At 35.9% G+C, this 20492-nt stretch overlaps 1 long non-coding RNA gene across 1 annotated transcript in view; it reads left to right on the forward strand.

The window, feature by feature from the left end:
- The window catches only part of LOC105089123 (uncharacterized), a 515140-nt gene that overhangs the window by 16576 nt on the left and 478072 nt on the right, over nucleotides 1–20492 (forward strand). Inside the window, exon 2 of the long non-coding RNA XR_010376824.1 lies at nucleotides 6692–6852. This is a non-coding gene — a long non-coding RNA (uncharacterized LOC105089123). The remainder of the gene's footprint in view (nucleotides 1–6691; nucleotides 6853–20492) is intronic.

Genomic DNA, 20492 nt, shown 5'->3' on the forward strand with positions numbered 1-20492 from the left:
ATGTAAGAAGATGCGTTTATATAAGGATGTGATTAATAGGTATTTTCAGGGGAAATACTCAAAGGATGGTGCTAGGATGCTAAGAAAAAGGCATAGGATTTGGTCACAGGAAGCCTGGGATTCTAGTTTTGACTTCCATTTCCAAGACTTGGGTAAATCGTTGAATTGTCTTTTGGCCTCAGTATCTTCACTTTATAGTATAAGGGGTCTGATTAGAAACTATCTAAAATCCCTTACAGCTGAGAGTCTGGTTTATTCTATTGTTTAACGTGTCCCTGTAGCACAGATCAAATTATGAGTGTTCACATTTCTGAAACTTAGGTCAAGGTCTTGGCTGATTCTCAACAAGAACAACCGTGTGGGCATCTCTGGTGATGATAGGAATTCTTTGGTGCCCAGTCAGCTCTGTTTTTCTCTCCAAGTAAATGAAGCCAAGCAATATGGAAAGTAGGCCTAGACACACAAAATCTCTTCTTGATTTCCACCAAACAGTGCTTTTTGGTTTGGAACACTATTTCCACATGTGTTAGTATTTCATCTTTCACGAAGTGCTTAGTGTAAATTTGTTACGAGAACTAGCAAATGGTGATAATAGCTCTTTTGTTTTATGAATGTAAGTATCTGTTAAATATATCTAATATGCACTTGTATACAAGAATGTGCATATTAAAAAGATAAGTAATCAGTAAGTGTAGATAACTGTATTTGTTTTCAAATCAGTTTTACTCAAGTATAATTGATATGCAACAAACTGTACATATTTTAAATACACAGTTTGCTGTTTTGATATAATATATACACATAAGTCCTCACCAAAACCAAATTAATACCCAAAACATCACCCCCAAAAAAGTTTCCTTGTTTCCCTTTGTGATTTCTCTGCAAACTCATATGTGGTATCAAGTATGGATAAAAGTTTTTTCTTTCTTTCTTTTTTTTTTTTTTCACATTGTGGATATCCAATTTTTCCAGCACCATTTGTTGAAAAACTGCCCTTTCTTCCCCTTGCAACTTTGTTAAAAATCAGTTGCACACATGTGTGGGTTTATTTTTGAAACAACTATTCTGTTTCATTGGTGTAGTTCTCTGCCAATAAAACACATTTCTCTGTCTTAGTTGCTACAGTTTTATAATACGTCTTGAATTTAGATAATATAAATCCTCCAAATTAGTTTTTATTTTTTCCAAAGTATTTTTGGTTATTTTAGTTCTTTTGCATTTTCATATGAATTTTAGAATTAGCTTGTCAGTTTCTCTGAGAAATCTTGAGATTTTTATTGGGACTGCATTGAATCTCTCACTCACTTTGGGAAGAATTGATATCTTAATCAAATTGACTTTTCAAATCCATGAGCACAGTACATCTCCCCATTTATTTAGGTTTTATTTCTCTCTGCCAAGTTCTGTAGTTTTCAGTGTATAGGCCATGCATGTCTTTTGTCAAGTTTATACTTAAATGTTTCATATTTTGACATTTATAAATGGAATTACTTCTGTCGATTTCCATTTCTGATTATTTATTACTAGTCTGTAAAAACACCATTGATTTTTCAGTATTAATCTTGGATTTCATGATCTTATTAAACTCAATTTTTGGTTCTAGTAAATTTTTTGGGTAGATTTCATAGGATTTTCTACGTGGATGACTATCACTTGTGAATACTGATAGTTCAACTTATTTGTTTCCAATCTGAATGGCTTTTATTTCTTTTTTCTTATCTTATTACAGTGGATAAACCATCAATAAAATAATGAGTAGACGTGGTGAAATCAGACATTTCCTTCTTCCAGACTTTAGGGGAAAAGCACTCAGTATTCCTCTATTAAATATGATGTTAGTTGTGCATTTTTTTATAGCTGTCCATTATCATGTTGAAAAAGTTTCCTTCTAATCCTACTTTCCTGAGATGGCTTTGGATTTTGCCAGAATTTTTTGTCATATATTAAAACTGTGTGTATAGTGTTTTAATCAGTTAATATGGTGAATTCCATTGATTTTTTTCCATTTTTCAGTTTTATTAGGTAAAATTGATACAATTTGACTGCACACATGCAATATATTGCATGTAAACATGTATGTACAATATATTGCACATATTTTAAAATTTACATATATGTTGTTTATTGTTTCTAAGAACGGTTTAGAGCTTTAGCTTCTTAAACTTACATAGTTATCAAAGGAATAAAGCCAACCACAAAATAAGAGTCAACAGAATGCAGTAGTCCAGTCATAAAGGACAGTCAAATGTGCTTAACATATATTCAAGAGATCAATCATCTAAGTTATAAATAGTAAGTAGTTCTTTTGTTTCCAGTTTTTTTTTTAATATTCCACATATAAGTGATATCAAATGGCATTTTTCTTTCTCTTTCTGACTTGCTTCACTTAGAATGACAATCTCCAGGTTGCTACAAATGCCATTGATTACTTTTTAATATTAAACCAGACTGATATTCCTGGGATAAACACTACTTGGTTATAATGAATTATCTTTTTAGAATTATTTATTGTTGGATTTGATTTGCTAAAATGTTAAAAAAAATTTTTTTTGTATTTGTGTTCATGAGGAATGCTGGTCTGTAGTTATCTTTGTCTGATTTTGGATTTAGAGCAATGCTATAATAATTATCATAGAATGAGTTGGTAAGTGCTACTACGTTCTCTTCAAATTTCTAGAAGAATTTGTGTTGAATTTATTTCTTCCTTCAGTATTTGTTAAAATTGACCAGTAAGTGACAGGTGGTAACTAGACTTAGCATCATGATCATTTCATAATGGTGAAAATATCAAATATCAAAAATATATATTATGTTGTATACTGGAAATTAATATAATAATGTTATGTCAATTATAATTAATACAAAAGGATTGACCAATAAAGGCATTTGTACATGGAGTGTTCTTTGTGGGAAGACTGTAAATTACACATTGGATTTCCTAATAGATACAATGCTATACAGATGATCTGTTTCCTCTTGAGTGAGCTTGAGTAGTTTATGTCTTCTTAGGAATTCGTCCTTTTCATCTAGTTGTCATATTTATAGGCATAAAGTTTACAATATTCCTTTATTAGCTATTCCAGTTATCAATTTATTGCCTCTCAGCTCCAAATCCACTCTTCTTTATCTGCTCTGTAGTAAGGGAGCCTTAAACATTTCTCTTTTGCAGCAAGCATGATAGTAAGGTTTGTTAATAGAAGGCAGTAGAGGACATTATAGAGAAGAGACTTGTCTTTCTCCTTTCTGTTGGGAGTCAGTGTTCTATGTGTATGTTCACATGTTTGCTCAGGGCTTTGAGCAGAGAACATTGGCACCTGGGTTAAAGGATGATTGACTGAAACCATAAAGATAGAGACATCTGGAGAGATACACAGGTTTATCTCCCCAGAGCCATTTGTTTACATTTGTTTATATTCCAGGGTGGTGATTTAGAGGGGAGAAGATGGACTCCCCAGAGAGGATTTGTTTATATTCTGGAGCAAAGGTCTCTCTAAAGAGGAAGCTGGCAGGTGTGCCAGCAGCCCTGTGTAAGCTTTGAGTTTCATCATTTTGGAGTTCCTTTCCTGTGGTGCAAAGCTGATTTTTATGCATAAGGTACATGTGTCTTACCACATCACAGCACATTTTCATCTGGAACAATTTCCACATGGGGAAATCGTGATGTGATGTGGAAATAGAGCATGTGATGTTCCACTGCATCACCCTGTGGGAAAACTGAATCATGAGGAATGGACACAGACGGCTCTGTATGTAAAAGTACTGTTCCCTGAACAAGAGGTTTACACACACACACACACACACACACACACACACACACACACACACACACACACACACACACACACACACACACGTTAGCTTTTACAAATTGCATAACATTTCAGATCTTCCAAAGTTTCAGACTTAAAAGTCCCAGTTTGCCACTGTCTCACCACTTCTTTGCTCCTGCTGAGTGGCTGTCAGCAGTGTACTGCCCCAGCACATCCAGAGCGCTCGACTCCTTAGGAAGCTCACAGCCCTGGCCATGGTGCTCACTGGGGCCCTGCTGACGTGGACACTATATGCTCCAGGTGTTGCTCTGCCCTTTTGGTCAGTAGGCTCCCAGCACTCCAACCTCCTCTGCACAGTGTCCCACCAGCCTTGACCCATCTGTACCCCATAGGCTTGTTTCTCACAGTCCTCCTGACGATGACATTCATACCCCTGGCTGCTGTCCCTCTACCTCAGCTCCTTTTGTGCCCTCATTCATCAATATTGTTTCACCTGAAAGTGGAAGAGGTTTTTAATTTACTTTCTTTTTTCCCTACTTGCTCAGCATCTGTGGACCAGCTCAGGCTTAGGCAATTCAGCAAAACTTCTCTGCCATTTGGTGACCTACAAGTTCACCTTTTCCAGGAAGGTCTTAATTGAGCTTTGGGGAGGGGACCCCCTTCCGAGTTTGTTCCTCCTTGAGTAATGTCTCTCAAATTTATGTTATTCTATAGAGTTTTCTTTATATTTTCATCGTTACCTTTCATTAAAGTTCATTATTCTTTTCTATAGTTAATGCGAACTTTATTTATAAAGGACTCTTAAATTAGGTGTATCATGCCTTGTGTTTGTACCGAGTACAGTGACCCTTCAGAGCTACGGGACAAGGGCTCAGTAACTCAATAGTTAATTATTCTTTTTATCAAATCTTCTCTGTTCAAATCACTGTGTGTTTTCTGTCGCCTGATGAGAGTCTATCTGATATGTTACTTACGAAAACAAATTTGCACTCAGCGTACAATAAACTGCACATCTATAAAGTGTGCAGTTTGTAATGTTCGACGTATGAGTACACCCATACTATACAATCAAGATATGAATGTATCCATTACCCCCAAATGTTTTTTCATTTCAAGTGGTATTGTGGGTACATCGGGATCAGTTTATGGGATTCATAGTCACTTTCATGTGGAGTTAAATCACTGCTGGTCATTCTGGTTTAGGAATGGCTTCTGGAACTACTTCTGTTGACTCCTACTCTCACTAGCATCTATATAGGAAGGATCAGGGCCATATGAACGTGTCCTGTGGTGCTGAGCATGGACCTGTGTGGCTAATGGAGGAAAAATAAGATGTATAATATATAAACATATGGATCCAAGAACTTGTTTGCAGAAGATTGTTCTAAATTCTGCACTCATCTTAACAAAGTCTTGATAGAGCTTGATAGAGATTTTCGTAAGTTATCAACAGAACTTTTAATTACATTACTAGTAATGCATCAAGAAGCTAAAAACTTTAAAAAAATATATCAATAATAAAAAAATTTAATTAACCATGCTCAAGGAGAGACGAAATTAGCTACCATCTTTGCAAAAGAGGCAATCAAAGAGACTGAAGCCAAAAACCATGAGCACAACTTATTGTAGAGGTGAGCCTGTCAGGTTATTAATAGGAATGTTTATTTTCCTTTGATTGATTGTGGTATTTATCAGCTTTTATATGTTGAAATCTGTTATGATTTATTTTTCATTCCAAGTATTTACACTTAATTTTGAACTCATAATTTTGGTTTTTTTCTTATAATGTGTCCCCTAAGATGCTTTGAGCCCCACAATCTGGGTCTGCCCCTATCTCTAGGCATCGTTTTACTTGCATGTGTGAAAATCTGCATGGAGCATAGACTCCCAAGAGGAAGTAGGAAGACGAGTTCCTCCTCCCCTCCCGCGCCTTCCGTTGACGAAGCTTATTGCTGTGCTTGCTGCCAGGAAGTGTTTAAACTCCCGTTATCAGAAAGCCGGTAACGAAAAGCAGACTGGGGCTGAAAGGCCATAAATTGCCCAATATATGGAATTTTTTTATGATGACAGAGACCATGTGAGGGTCTTGAAAATGCTGAACATGGTGATGATCATGACAATGGCAATAATGGATGGTGATGACAGTGATGATTGGTGGCTGTTTTATGTTTAGAGACCAAGTTAAATGCATTAACTACCTTTGCAGATTTGAATGACACATCAAAGTTTTCTTCTTTATCTCTTATCAAAATTGTACCTATTACAGTTTAAACTTACTCCGTTTTGATATACTCTTAACTACACAGTGAGCGCCTCTGGTCGGTATTTATCCTGTATTTCTACATGTGATCAGTGTCTGTGATGACTGTTTTATGACTCCAAAATCAGAGCACACAGCTTTTCCCTGGGTGACACATTTATGGCATTATACAGCATGATATTTAAAGCCTTATACAAATGTCCAGTTAGTTTGTATTTATTTATATACTTAAATCATCGCCTTTATTATAAAAATACATGAAAACTGAAATTATTTTGAGTAAACATTTCACATATATATTAAAGTACATGAAAATTGTAGTGGAAAATTAGGGACAATGTTATTTAGAGTATTATTTGTCTAGTCTTCAATTGTAATGTTTTCAGGTGTGTTTTTTCATTTAAAAGTTAGCATCAAAATTGGTGGCTTCAGGCCTATTTTAGGTTCAAAGCAAAGGTTAGAAATACTCTTGTGTAACATGCCTTAAGAATTATTCAGCAGAGCATAAGACAATTCATAACTATGCTTTTATCATCTTTTATTTATCTGACAAACGTCTTTTTCAGATGTCTATATTTTGCTTTTATTCTTCATGTGTATCTTGTTAGTTTGAATTGATCCCTTTCCTTTTTTTCTCTCTTTGTCATTTTTTTTTTCACAGTCAGGTTGCTCAATCCCAAGACAAAGAGCTCTTGGATAATGGAATAGAAAAAGGGTTAAAGAATGGTTTAGAACTAATTCAAGAAAGAACAATTCGATTCCTACTTGGAGAAGGACACAGAGACTGAATCAGATGGGGCTGTGGAGCCTGGGGAGGAAATTGTGAGTACTCACTCTTGATTGAGTATCATTATCCTCCTGTGGTCGAGGAAGATGATTGTTATAATTAGCAACAAATGTCATGGGCAACTATAATTTACCTTTCCCTGTAACAACTGATAGTTTACCTTTTTCAGTGCCTTCTTCTATCTACCCACCTTGTCAATCTCCCTGCCCCTCCATCACAATCAAGTATAGAGTAAAATGTATTTGTCTTACAGTGTTGTATCTCAGTGTATTCTGACAGCAATGATGTGACTATGAATTTTTTAAAAAGTCATTAAATAGTCACTAATCCAAATTTCACAATCTTTTAAAATTAAAGTCCCTACTAGGAGAAATTAGAAACCACCGGGTTACATATTAGGCATGCACGAGAGATCCTTTGAGATATTTTAGGACCATTTCTTATTAATCTTACTTGTAAGTATAGTATAAATGGATGCTGTTTATTTTGTTGTGCCATTCCTGTAAGGACAATTTTAATATTCTTAGGATTTTATTTATAATGTATTTTTTCAGTTCCTCTTGAATTTATTGTTGTAATTCAATAGAAGTACGTGTAACTCAAGTTGAATTTTAACAATAGATTGCAAAGCACAGTGTTTTATAAAGCATCATATAACTAATTGTGAAGAATATTTAACTAACATTTACCTGTGCTAGGTATTTACTATATGATAGAGATGTTGAATTGCCTTTATATGAAAGTAGTTCAAGTGCTCTTTTTAGGAAATACCCCACTATTTTGGGATTTGTACTAAATCTAGATGAAGAGGTCCCATTGCAGATTTTAAATAACAGAATATTATATTGAGAGTAGTAATTAAATGAAAAAAATCAGTGTAATAAATAAGTGATAAATCTAGGGCAAAGATGAGTGTTCCCCAGACTGAGGACAGATGTGAATAATATCTCATAATGATGTTTTTTCGTATCATATGTGTAGCTGCTGCTCTAACGTTTCTGCTTCTCTTACTGCCACACTTTTAGGATGAATGGTCAACATCTCATGTCTACGTGTTTACTCTATATCCTTATGATCTGAATTAATTCTGTATCTTTGCTTGAGACTGTTACAGAGTACCGTTAATACATTCTTTTAACCATATCTGACGGCCTTGGCTCAGTGTTCATTCTCCATAACATCTCTGCAAATTTTAATATTTTGAACCATGCATTGTTGAAACAATTGTCTTTTGAGGCATTGATTCTGGGCTGTCTTCTGTCATCTGGACTGCTCCTTATTTCACTGGTTTTTTTGTCCTCTCTTCTGAATGTGTATGTTCTGTAATGCTCGTTTCTAGAACATCTGTTCTTTTCCTCCTCCTTTGGGGAATATCTGATTTCTCAATTGTCATTTCTCTGTGGACAAGACTATGATAACTAATAGTTTTCCACCTCTAGACTTATTGTCTTGAATATCCTAGAGTGAAGGAAAATGAGAGAGAATTGACATAATTAAGGAATTTTTTTTTTTTTTTTTTGCTGTTGATCATAAAACTGTCTAGTTAGAGTGTTGGAACTATGGAAATAATTGGAAAGATGAAGATTCTGTTAGTCAAAACAAAACTGGTGTTTGTTTTTATTTTTGCTCTAATTTGAAAGACAATTTTTTTTTCTTTAAAATGTATTTTAATTTTTCATTCTTCACTTTTGAGGTGGTTCTTGTGTTGTTGCATAACTTTTGGCTAAAGGTTAATGAAAGATGTACTATATCTGATAATTTTCAAGTAATTATTTCAGGTACTAAGCAAAGGTACATAGTTTTTGAGACAATGGGAAAACTCGATTATTGTTTATACTCAAATTTATATTAATAGCATCAGGGCAAGTCCATTATTTTAAAACACTTGCTGATTTTACTGGCAGTGACTACGGTACAATATAATAATAATTTTTATTTATAAAGGGCTTTTAAGCTATATACTCAGAGTGCCTAGATCTCAAATGACACTCAAGGTTGTCTCTTCCTTTTGTATTTTCACTTTCTGAGGCCTGATGAATGTATTTGCGTAGGGTTCATTCTTCTGATTTCTGGGGTCACAAAGGCCAAATTTATTGCATGTGTTTAGATTATTATAGGACTACCCAGTAAAGTCTTGATTTTTTAAAAAACCATATTATTCTTGTATAAGGTTAGTATTTAAAACAGAAAAACAAAACTTCTGTGTGAAAGTCCTAAACTAGGGCACAAATTAGATTTTTGTTTACTAAATAAAATATGACTATAGGACCGTGAGCCTAATTTTTCTATGACTGTGGGATTTGTCTCATCTTAAAATCACACGCCGACTATTCTTGTTACCATAAGAGAACAAAGAATAGTTCGCTGCCTAACGCTTGGTTTTGCTAATGAAGAAAATATCTCTTCGCCACCACTAAGCTGTTGGAAGGCATTGCATAAAGAGGCTCCACAGTTGCTTCTTAGAAGTTAGAGCATATTTGCTTAACAGGCTGATTTTCTCCTCTAGTTTCATTTTGTTCACATTCATTCACCTCTTCTTTATCAGTTTCCCTCGTTTCCAAAATGTTTGGCTAATTATTATTTATCAAATTTTAAATTTGAAAGATAGTTTCACCAAAAAGAGTTTTTTCTTTTGTACCTCACTTTCTGAATTGAAAATACCTACATGTTCACATACAGCATGCAGCATAAAATTGTATTTGACAGTAAATAAAATGTTATACCAACTATTTGATGGAAGTAAGAAATAAAATCTTAAAATGATAGAGAACATATAACTAGACAAACCACTGCACATTGTCAAATATTTGTTATAAAAACATATTGAAATAGAAAATCCATGTTACTATAAACAGTTTTAAAATATGGCTACTCTGAAAATTTTGGGATGGAAATATTCCTGTTAAGCTTTTTTGAAAATTTCTGTTCAAACTAATCCTATTCTAACTATCAGTAAATTGGAGTACATGAATTACCAAATATTGCAAGACTTACAAAAATACCATCATAGTCACATCCTTTTTAAATTCATTCTATGGTCTAGTGGCTCTAAAACATACAGTAATATTATGATAAAACTGTTGAAGGGAATTTTGGGATATATGTAGTAGTTGAAGAAAATGATACCTGTGTGACATAGAGTTTAAATTGATATTAGAAGTAATTCACAAAAGATTCAAATTTTATAACAAATGATTTAAGAAGTCTTATAGTATGCTAATTTAATGTACATATACTAAACATTTTGAATTTAGTTCCATTTCACAATTAAACTTTTCACAAATAGTCTTAGTTAAAACAACAACAATAGCAATCTCCCTCATCCCCTAAAAATCTCTGACACTTTAGGAGAAATCAATTTAATTTTATTTTTAAACTTTTAAGAATATCATGGAGTTATGCTTTTCATGTTCAGTTCTGTTCCAAAGCAATAAAAACAAAAGTCCATGATATATTTATTTTGTCTTCCTCCAATCTTAGACTGATTGTATTGTTAGTCATCTGATTAAAAGTGTACACCAGCTTTGTTTTCTTGTCTTTTTTTTTTTTTAAAACAAAGCAGGCTACTCAATTCCACATTGTTCCTGAAGAGAAAACAGGTTGTCAGCAAGTCTTCTACTATTGTAGATTTAAAGGAGATTCAGAACAGAACAAGAAAACATAACATCACTGAGTCAATTAAAAATAATTTAAACTTCAAAAGATTAAGAAAAACCATGATAGGGATATTAAATACATGTTGTACAAACCTCTACACTGCCACAAGTGGACCAAAAATCAGCACTAAACTTTTTAACAATTAACTGAAAATGGTAACCTGAACAGTTCCATAATTCACAGAGTTTATATGTTTAAAAGTAGACCAATTGTTTCAGAGGCACAATTATTTTGTGTACTAATTCCAGAAAGAAGTTTCATGTAAGGTTTTTCATTATGAGGAAAATGTAAACAATGAGGGTAATGTAAACTACATTCTCTGTGAGATTTCTACAGAAGAGTTCAGAAGGTCTATTTTTAAAAAAATGATACACTTGATAGTTAAGAATTGTCTATTATAATATGACATGTTAATATATGTAAATTAACATTTAAATACAGCAATTAACCACATACATATATTACATGTTAAGTATATGTTTTCTTAGAGTATGACAACAAAGCAGAAAATAGAGAGGGCATCTTAGGTTCTATGGAAGTGCAAGGTGTTAAGTACCATGAACCAGCAAGGGCTTTAACAGACACCTGGCCATGCTATTTGTTCCCAAAGTAGGGGGTTCAGGTGCATCACTCCAAAACAAGTTATTAATTTGGCAAACTATCCATACAACTGCCTTATAATTTATGATCTTATGCAATAGGTTAACCCATTTGTTGCTCTAGGTATCTATTTTGCAATCAGTTTTACTATATAGAGAATGACCTGCTATTCAAGATTAACTGCTCTAAGGGTACTTTCCTTATACTTTAAAAAAAAAAAAAAAAAGGCCAAAGAGCACACATGATTGGTTTGCCTGCATGTATAATTTTCTCCATCCACCCTTGCTAGAGAACTTTGGGGACCTGTTGGTCCCTTCATCTGTATTGTATGAAATTACATCATGAGGAACTTCTTGCATCTTCCCCTAGGGAGTGAGAGGCTTCCTATGCACCCTATGTCCTGTTGGGTGGGCACATTAGCTTACCTAAAAGAATGTTAGTCCATCCCAATTCAGGCATATGCTTCTAAGCTAAGGCACAACATGGGACAGCTGCACTCTAGGTAACTGTCAAGGAATACTACCTGAAGCTCCCTGCTGCTCCAATTTTATGAAAAGCTCAGTTGAACAAAAGTATATTTATAAACACACACACACACACACATACACATATACACACACACACATACATACATACATACATACACACACACACACACATACACACACACACATACACACACACACACCCACCACTGGAAGGACATGAGTCCAGCTGCATTAACTGCGTTAATTGCTTACTGCTGTTGGCCCCTCATATAATTGCCTTTACTGAATTGCTTTAGTGCAGTGCCCCAGCCTGGAGTGAGTAATTTTATAAGAAATGGCCTTATGAAACACGCTCCTGCATTTAGTGTAAGAATGCTGTTGGGTTTATTTCATCACCCGTTATCATCTTTATGAGGATTCATGGGGCAAGACTCTCTTACATTTCAAGAATTGCAGAATCTGTCCTGGGCCCCATTCCACCCCTCCCCCCCCAACCTGTGCTAGGAATAAGGTACCTGATTGGGCCACATCTGAATCCTCAGCTCCCTGGCTCTGTCCCCCAAGGCCCCCTTGCACTGGATGCCAGAAAAGGTAGAGTCAACATAGGACCTTCTCCTAGCAAAGGTCTGGATCCACAGGCAGCTTGTGTATTCACTTTAGTCTTGGCTTTAACCCATTTCTTCTATTGTCATTTCCCCTTGATTCCATTTTTTATCCTCTTAGTTTTTATTTTGTCTTCTCTTAGTGTGGTGTATGGATTTTGAAAGCTCCCTTAAATAATTTATGGAAGTGAGTGTGAGACTTTTGAGAGCAGTAAAGGCCTTGACCTTTCATTGTTACACGTCCTCCGAGTCTAAGGACCCCTGTGTTCTTTAAGCTGCACCCACGTGCGGTCAGACTGTGCTCAAGATTGGCTCATTCTTCCCTCTGCAGGATTTTTCTGTACTGAAAAAATGGTATTTTACCGCCTTCCCCAGGAAGGACGTGAAACACGGTTACTGTTGCATGTCACTTGTGCTGTGCTCTTTGAGCGTATAGATTTTAATATAAATAATAAATAATAAATATCTTGGAAGGATTAGATTCTGTGAGCTTAATGTTTTTGATGACTCAAATTGTCACTCAGTTTCTTGGGTGATTTAGTAAAAGATCTGAACTCTTCTCTGATATAAATACACTCATTTAATTAAAAAATGAAATGTTACATAATTTTCTTGATAGGAGTTGACAGTAAAGCAGAAATTCTGAGAAATGCTGTTACTAAACATTGTCAGTAAACTCATTTCTCCTGTGTCTGAAGATACTTCTCACTTAAATGGGGTAACAGAGATTCAGTAAATCCTGTGAGTCACTTCTGAGCAGTCAGACTTTTTGACTAACCGAGATGAATGTGGGAAAATCATCCTGATCAGTTTATCACTCATTGACTCACCCTCTATTCCTACTGTCCACGACTCTGGACCCTGTGCTCTTTTAGGTATTGAGGATGTAGTGATGAAAATTCAAAATCCCTGTCCTCGTGGAACTTATATTCTAGTCAGGAAAGACATAATAAACACACTAATGAATTCATAAACAAACAGATGAGATCATTTCAGATGATTGTGGATGCTATGCAGAAAAAGAGGTGGCTAAGTGTGGTGATGACTTTGGTCAGAGGGATGGGACAGGCCAGTGACCTTTGATACAAGACCCGAACGATGAGGGAACCAGCCATGCAGAGATGTGGGGAAAGAATCCTCCAGGCAAAGAGAATAACTAGTGCAAAGGATCTGAGATGGGAGCAGGTTTGCATGCTCAGGGTCCAGGGAGAAGTCCTTTGTGGTTTGACCACAGAAATGTCACAAGTGGAGAGCCAGGAGGATGAGAGGCAGCCAGAGAGCAGGTCACTTGGGGTCATAAGCTGTGCAAGTCTTTTCTGTGGGGACCTTGAGAATGTCACCTAACTGGTCTTGGTCTCAGTGTCCAGAAGTAAATGGGGAGGATGAAAGCTACTTCATAGGCTTTTTTTTTGTGCAGATGTTGCATGTTAATCAATGGTAGGTGCTTGGAAGACTGATTGGCACTTGGTAAGAAGTATATGTGTTATCTATTATTATTACGTAGATAGGCATGGTATAAATTTCCTCTGGCTAATAATCTCATGCCCTGATAGACTTTTAAAGCTAGAATAAGTCTTAGTAATCATATGCAGTCTTGACATTTTACAGATGAGGTTTTAGCTCAGAGAGGTCACATGGCTATAGGAGTTCCACAACTAGTACGTGAATGTTTAGACTAGAGTCTTGATCTCCTGACTCAAGCCAAGACCTTTCTCTATTAGACAGTGTTGGTCTTTAGTTACCAACCTAGTGGCTTAGATTTATTTTCCTTAGTATTCACCTTATAGGGTTGTATTTAGAAAAGTATTATTGAACCTGTTTATATATATATATATATATATATATATATATATATATATATATATATATATATATATATATATATATTTTTTTTTTTGTAGAGAATGAGATAGTTACCATGTTGGTAAGTGAATTTACAAGCTAATGATTTACTGATAATTAAAAGAAATTTGGAAATAATTCAAATTTCAGATTATTCTGTTTTAACTAACAGATTAGCCACAGATTCAGATACCCTATTTGTAGCTTTAGCATTTATACTTTTTGAGTAAGATGGACCTATGAAAATAGTTTTATTGTATCATCCATCCATTTATTCATTCATTCCCTCCTCTGTGCCCAATATGAAGTGCCTGCCCTCATGGAAATGATACTCTAGTCAGAGAGGTAGGTAATAAACACATGAATAAATTAACAAATAATAAAAGGAGTAATTTCAGAGTAGTCCCCACAATATTTTAAAATGGGGAAATCAGTGATTTGTCATTATTATAGATAAGAATGTTAATCACTAAAACTGGAAGAGCTCATGATACTGGAAGTAATTAACTCATTTAAACAATTTATTTTCCAAGCCTCAGTCCTCTAGCCTCACTACCTACCAATAAACTAATGTTTTGCATAAATTTGAATGTAGTTATTATGCACATGATGTTGTTAACACTGGGGTTTAGGTTAATATGTAGCATAGTCTTTATTAAACCATCACTGTATACGGCTACATTTTTTTATCCAAAGTGTATGATTTGGTGACTTGGAATAATTTAAAATTTTAACCTATCTCTTGCTACAACTTTGTTTTCCTCGACATAGGAAAGTTGGTTCCTGGGATAATTTTTCCCTTGGCTCTTTATAGGAAATCACTTACCTAGGAAAGATTTTGTTCCAAAAGTTCATTTGTAAGCCATTTTGAACTCATTTGCAATAGAAGTAGGCTTAACATGGTGATTGGTTTCAAGTACCAGTTCACAGAAATTTCTTTCTTTATTCTTGAAGCTGAAAGGTTATAGTAGTGATGCTTCCTTAAGTTCTGACACATTTGGTTTGCAAGGAGTAAACAGAGGAGATACACTTCTCTCCTTCTTTGAGTTCAGAACGGGATCCAGTCCATTCCTCGAAGCTGACGTGATCTCCGCTTTGCACATTCTCCTCTGCCTTCTGCACCCCTGCCTTCCCATGGCTCCCTTCTCTTTAGGCCCTTTTAAAGTTATACGGGTTTTTTTCCCAGTAAAAGCTGTGTCCTTTATTCTGTTTTCCATTTTATTGTAATAGTAACCAAAATTGATAACTGGGTATACAAAATGAATACTTTATTTTCAAGATACCACGCATTTACTTCACACTGTTGAAATGACTTCTTTTAATGTGTGTTCAGATAACTGTTTTTAGGAGCCAAGAACTTATTTTCTCAGGGTCCCTTTCCTTTCTTCTTTAACAGCACCTCCTGTTCAGTCAGGGCTGCAGCTGACTTGTCCTCCAATGTTCATAGAATGTCCTTGTTTCTTGCTCTGAGACAGTACATGGGATTTGAAAGTCTGTGAGGTATCACTCAAGGCCAGCTTAGTCCTGTAAAGGAAGGCTGAAAAATTATAACGATGTTATTCTATTAGTTTGGGTTCACCCTGCTTTTGGCATCTGCTTTATTCTCTATATTGTCTTTGTGCACATTGCTGTCACTTTAGAGAAATATACCACATGGAGTCCTAGCCTAAGCAAAAAGCAAATGCAAGCAGTGAGTTTATCCCACACCACTCTAAAGGCAGTGCATAGGTCTGCTGCCCACCAGAAATAGATGCAGTTTACAGTATGTTCAATGCCATGGCTCATATTTTTTCATTTCCTCTTCCCAGATGAATAAATGGGGGGAAAAGAGAAAAAATTACTCCCATAAAAAGTACATTTTTTCCCCTCTGTTCAATTATGGAGGGACATCTATAAACACAGGCATAGAGCCCATGTTTGCAAAATGTTGTCTGATAGTCACTTTAGCTTCCAAATAAAAATTGTTTGAAAATACATTTAGGACATGTAAGCAGAAATATTGACATGTGTTATGTGATGTTTGGCTGAGTTCATGGATGCTATATGAACCTGCCTGCAGGAGCTTTGCTGGTAATTGTGTAACCTAGGAAGACACGGTCACGGATACAGACATTAGGGATCTATGGAAATTTAATGGTCATGTAGGAGAATTTATTTGGTGATTAAAGGAGTGTAACTTACACCAAATGTGAATAAAATTAATGAGACTTTAGAAATAGCTGAACTATTCAGTTTTTATTTTTGCAATTTCCAAAAGATGCAATTTACTGGGCCCAAGGTCACCATGGCAAACATGTGACCTTTGTCAATATCTACTGTTGAATTCTGGTTTCCAGGCTGCTTAAGGTATAGCATTTATTTGTTCATTGCAACTTTACCTCTGAAGTGTAAATCACATATGCTTATAGCATACTTAAAGTTTTAAGGTAAATAGATTTATGAGAGAGAGCAAGATTTGCGGCAGTATATGCCCAAAACTGTGTTTACTTGAAAAGTAGATTTTCAAAGAGACAGTCAAATTTATTGGAAAGCATATTGGAGTAAACTTAGGAAACTTTGTTTCTATTTCTACTTTTGCCATCTAATTTTAGGAGTTTAGGTAAGCGACTTAATTATTCTTGTATTTTTTAAATATATCTCTAAAATGGGAGGATCGTCTAGTTGATTTCCAGGGTTCTTCCTTTTCTACATATCCAATGAATCCCAGTGGGTAATTATCTGGGTTAAAAAAAAACCCTTTTATATGCCAAGAATATTAGCTGAAATATCTACAAAATTCTATAAAATGCAAAGAGAAGAAATCTAAATCATTGATTTTTTTAAACAACTTTTTTACCTGATCTGTGGTATGTATCTGTATTTATGTTTTTGTTTCTGGGCAGAGGCAGCAAGTTTTAGGCTCTTGGGAATAAAGAGACTTTTCAGGCCCTGCTGCCTGGGTGGTTGGGTCCTATCTGTTGGGTCTACCTACTCACCCTTGTATCCCCATTGTGAAAGGGAGTTTGAGGCTGGTGGAGGCTTCCCCGCCAGGTACTTGTTCTGACAGGATCTTCCCTGCTGTGGGGGACCAAGAGTGCTTCCTAGGCTGGCCTGCTTGCGGTGGTGGGATCGCCTTACAGGCGCCCCCTGGACGGGAGTCACAGGCAAGGGGGTGAATAGGCTTCCAGAACCCAGTTGCTTGTGTGTTATCTCTTGCTGTGCCGTGTGTGGCCGCCTCAGGGTCTTCCCCGGGGGAGTGCTTCTCCCCATCCATCCCCCTTGCTGATTTGCCCAGCTCACCTGGTGTCCGTTCAGATTCAGTCCTGGGGAGGAATGGCCCTACTCAGGCTACCTTCTGATGTTAGGTTGGAGGTCAGGACAGTCTGGGCCTGGGTTTTGCCTTCTGCTGTTAGATGCTGCTGTGTTGCTCCTTCAGGTCCCAAAACTAGTTCACCTTCTTCTTACCAACTGTCAGAGGTCTCCTTTAGTGACCTTTGGTTATTTCCAGAATCGGAGTGGTCACAGACTGATCCAGGCCATCCTGTCTGGGCCAGAAGTGTGAGGTCCGGTTTACACCTTGGGAAGACATTTCGGTGAAGGAGGTTGTGGAGGAAGGTGGAAAAGACCCCACGGTAGGCGGAGGCGGGGGGGTCCTGGAGCCCCTTTCTCTTTGGAAGACACGGGGAGCTGAGAAATTACGCTAGATGAGAAGCACATTCGCCTCTGAGTGAGTACACTTGCTGCTTCATCCAACTTTACATCCTTTGTATTTCTTCGTTAATTCTCTTTACAAATGGATATATATAATGATACCCACATTACATTTGGAACTGTTTTTACAGGCCATTGCTCAGGTTTTGGCATGACTTAGATTTAAGTCCTTGAAGAAAAGAAATCTATTGTAAAATTTGGATTATTTAGCGGTCGATGAATTGATGGAATAATAAAAGGACTAATGGTAATTACTTAATTGAGCTTACAAAATTTTATGTATGCATATGAAGAGAGATATTCACATATAATTTTATTCCCAACCCCTTGTGGCATTCTGAGAGCTCTGATTTAAATTGTATGTAAAAGAAATTATTTTATTATGTGAGTTAAACAACTGTAGTATAATTGTGTGTGTGTGTACAGAATCCATTAGTCCAGTGATCTTAAAAGTGACTGTCCTCATCCTTTTGGGAAGGAAATATTAGCATTTCTGTTTATTTTTATCTGTCATTTAAGTTGCATTTTGCGTATATTTTTAAATGTCACAATAACTTAGAATAACAGTAAATGTATATAGTATTTTTACATCATCTAATTTTGAGCACTGATAGTCTAGTGTAAAATGAAAGTTAATTTGGAGATTAGTCCTTTGGGAAATGGGAAAGTATCAATTTTCTGCATAAAAAGTTACTTTGGGGGAGTTGACTCTAAGATAATTTATATAATCTTTCAGTTCAACTGAAGAGAGACAATGTTTAGAACATTCATGTTTGCATGAGTTTGCGTAGAGCCTCAGAGATGGAAACATTTTTTTAAGTTGTGCGGAAGAGAAAGACATCTGCTTGGACAGGGCAGAGCTTGGGTCTGGGCGTGCGGGAGAGCACGGGTTTGCATGATTTAACAGAGGAAGTCAGCTGTTGCTGCTCTCAGTGGGCTCTAACCTGTCGTTCAGAATCACTTTCCTGCCTTCACCAGTACTCCCTGAACTCCTCACTTTGCTTTACTGTTTATTTTTCCATAACACAGATAGTGTGTTAACATACTACATAATATACTTGTATTCATGTTTACGATGGGTTATCTGTCTTCCCCCAGCTAGACTATAAGTTCCACATGGATAAGTGTCTACCTGCTTTGCTCATTTTTGTAAACTGAGCACCTACAATAGTGCTTGAGTCAAGTGGAAATTAATGAAATATTTGTTAAATGACCAATAGCAGGATACTGGGCTGGCATATCAGTTTTAGGATTGAGTGGTTTTTAGTAGCTACTGCAGCTAAACTGTTCTGCAGTTCATGTTACAAGGTTAGACACTTTTCTGTTTTCTTTACTAGCATAAACATAAACTACTTCAGGAGATAAGGTTTTAGACCCAATATGCTAGCTAGAATGTATCTTTGGAAAAAAAAAACTATTAGTTGATTTGCTTTTTTAATCCAAAATATACGTATATTCCTTTAAAAAAACTTTACATATATATTAGTGTATGTATATATGTATTTTAGGTATACAGCATAATGATTATATAATCATTACTTATTACTAACACTGACACATAACATTATATTAGTTTCAGGTACACAATATAATGATTTGATATTTGCATATATTGCAGAATGATCACCACAATTAGTCTAGTTAACATTCGTCACTATATGGTTATATTTTTTCTTGTGATAAGAACTTTTAAGACCTTTTAGCAACTTTCAAATACACTGTTAAGTATATTCTTCTATTGACTTAATGCAATTAAGTGGGACAAGTGGCTCTGAGTCTTAGAATCGAAGAATCATGTATAAACGGAGCTGAATAAGTCTCAGTGCCAATTCATATAGAGCTTTCTTGAAAAAATCCCCCCCCCCCCCCAGATTAGGCCCACCTGGCTCCCATCTCACTGGTATGGTGTGTAAGCGTAGCTGTTTTTAAAACATATGTTATCTTTTCCACTTGTCCATGCGTTACTTTCTAAATATCTTTCAGTGCCTCATTTGTCTTCCCTATCTTTCCTACCCGAGTAGGTTATAATTACTGCAGAAGATTACTGAGTAGCGGATTCTCAGCTGGCTACCCACCGGGCATTTTGGGACGAGCCTGGGAAGGAGTCATTCCAATGTTAGAATTTTATTTTCAGGGGATTAGAAAGCTTTTCAGTTTCAAGGGTCCTTCAATATGAATATTATCTTAGGAATGGACGCTTTTTAATTATTTGTTTGATTCGTGATTAGCTGACCATCTGCTTAGAGTAAGACAATGAAGGGATAGTAAACAGGGACGGATTCAGGAAAAAGGAATGAGAAAGTCTTGGAGAAAGTGGACAGATGTTGAAAGAGAACATTACTTACGGTCTGTTTGGGTTTGGGGTCTGGCTGGCTCTGTAAAGAAATGGATTGTTTGCATTTTATTTCCATTCATCCACTATGCTTTACAATGTGTGTCTTATTTAAGTGGTGAAAGAGACTGCTGACTTACTGCTTGTTATTACTGGGTAGTGATGCTTTGGTTCTGGTATTTGATAGAATCTAGGAGGGGCTCTTGAGTGTTATTTCTGTGATTTGCTAACGTAACTAACATTTTTGATGGTTTCTGGTGCAAAGTCAGTGAACTACGAGAAAGCAAAATTTAGATGCACTTGGACAAAACCTTAATTTATCTCCTCTCTTCTGTCTGAATTTCCCCTTTACTTACTCATCTAGTTCCATGTTTTTGGATGCCTTTCTGACTCTTTCGTCTGCCTCCTTCCCTATGTCTATTTAAAGCCCATTTCTTTTCCCACATCTCTCGCATCCTTTGATT

This window comes from Camelus dromedarius, chromosome 19 (genome assembly GCF_036321535.1).
Source record: "Camelus dromedarius isolate mCamDro1 chromosome 19, mCamDro1.pat, whole genome shotgun sequence".
Classification (NCBI taxonomy): domain Eukaryota; kingdom Metazoa; phylum Chordata; class Mammalia; order Artiodactyla; family Camelidae; genus Camelus; species Camelus dromedarius.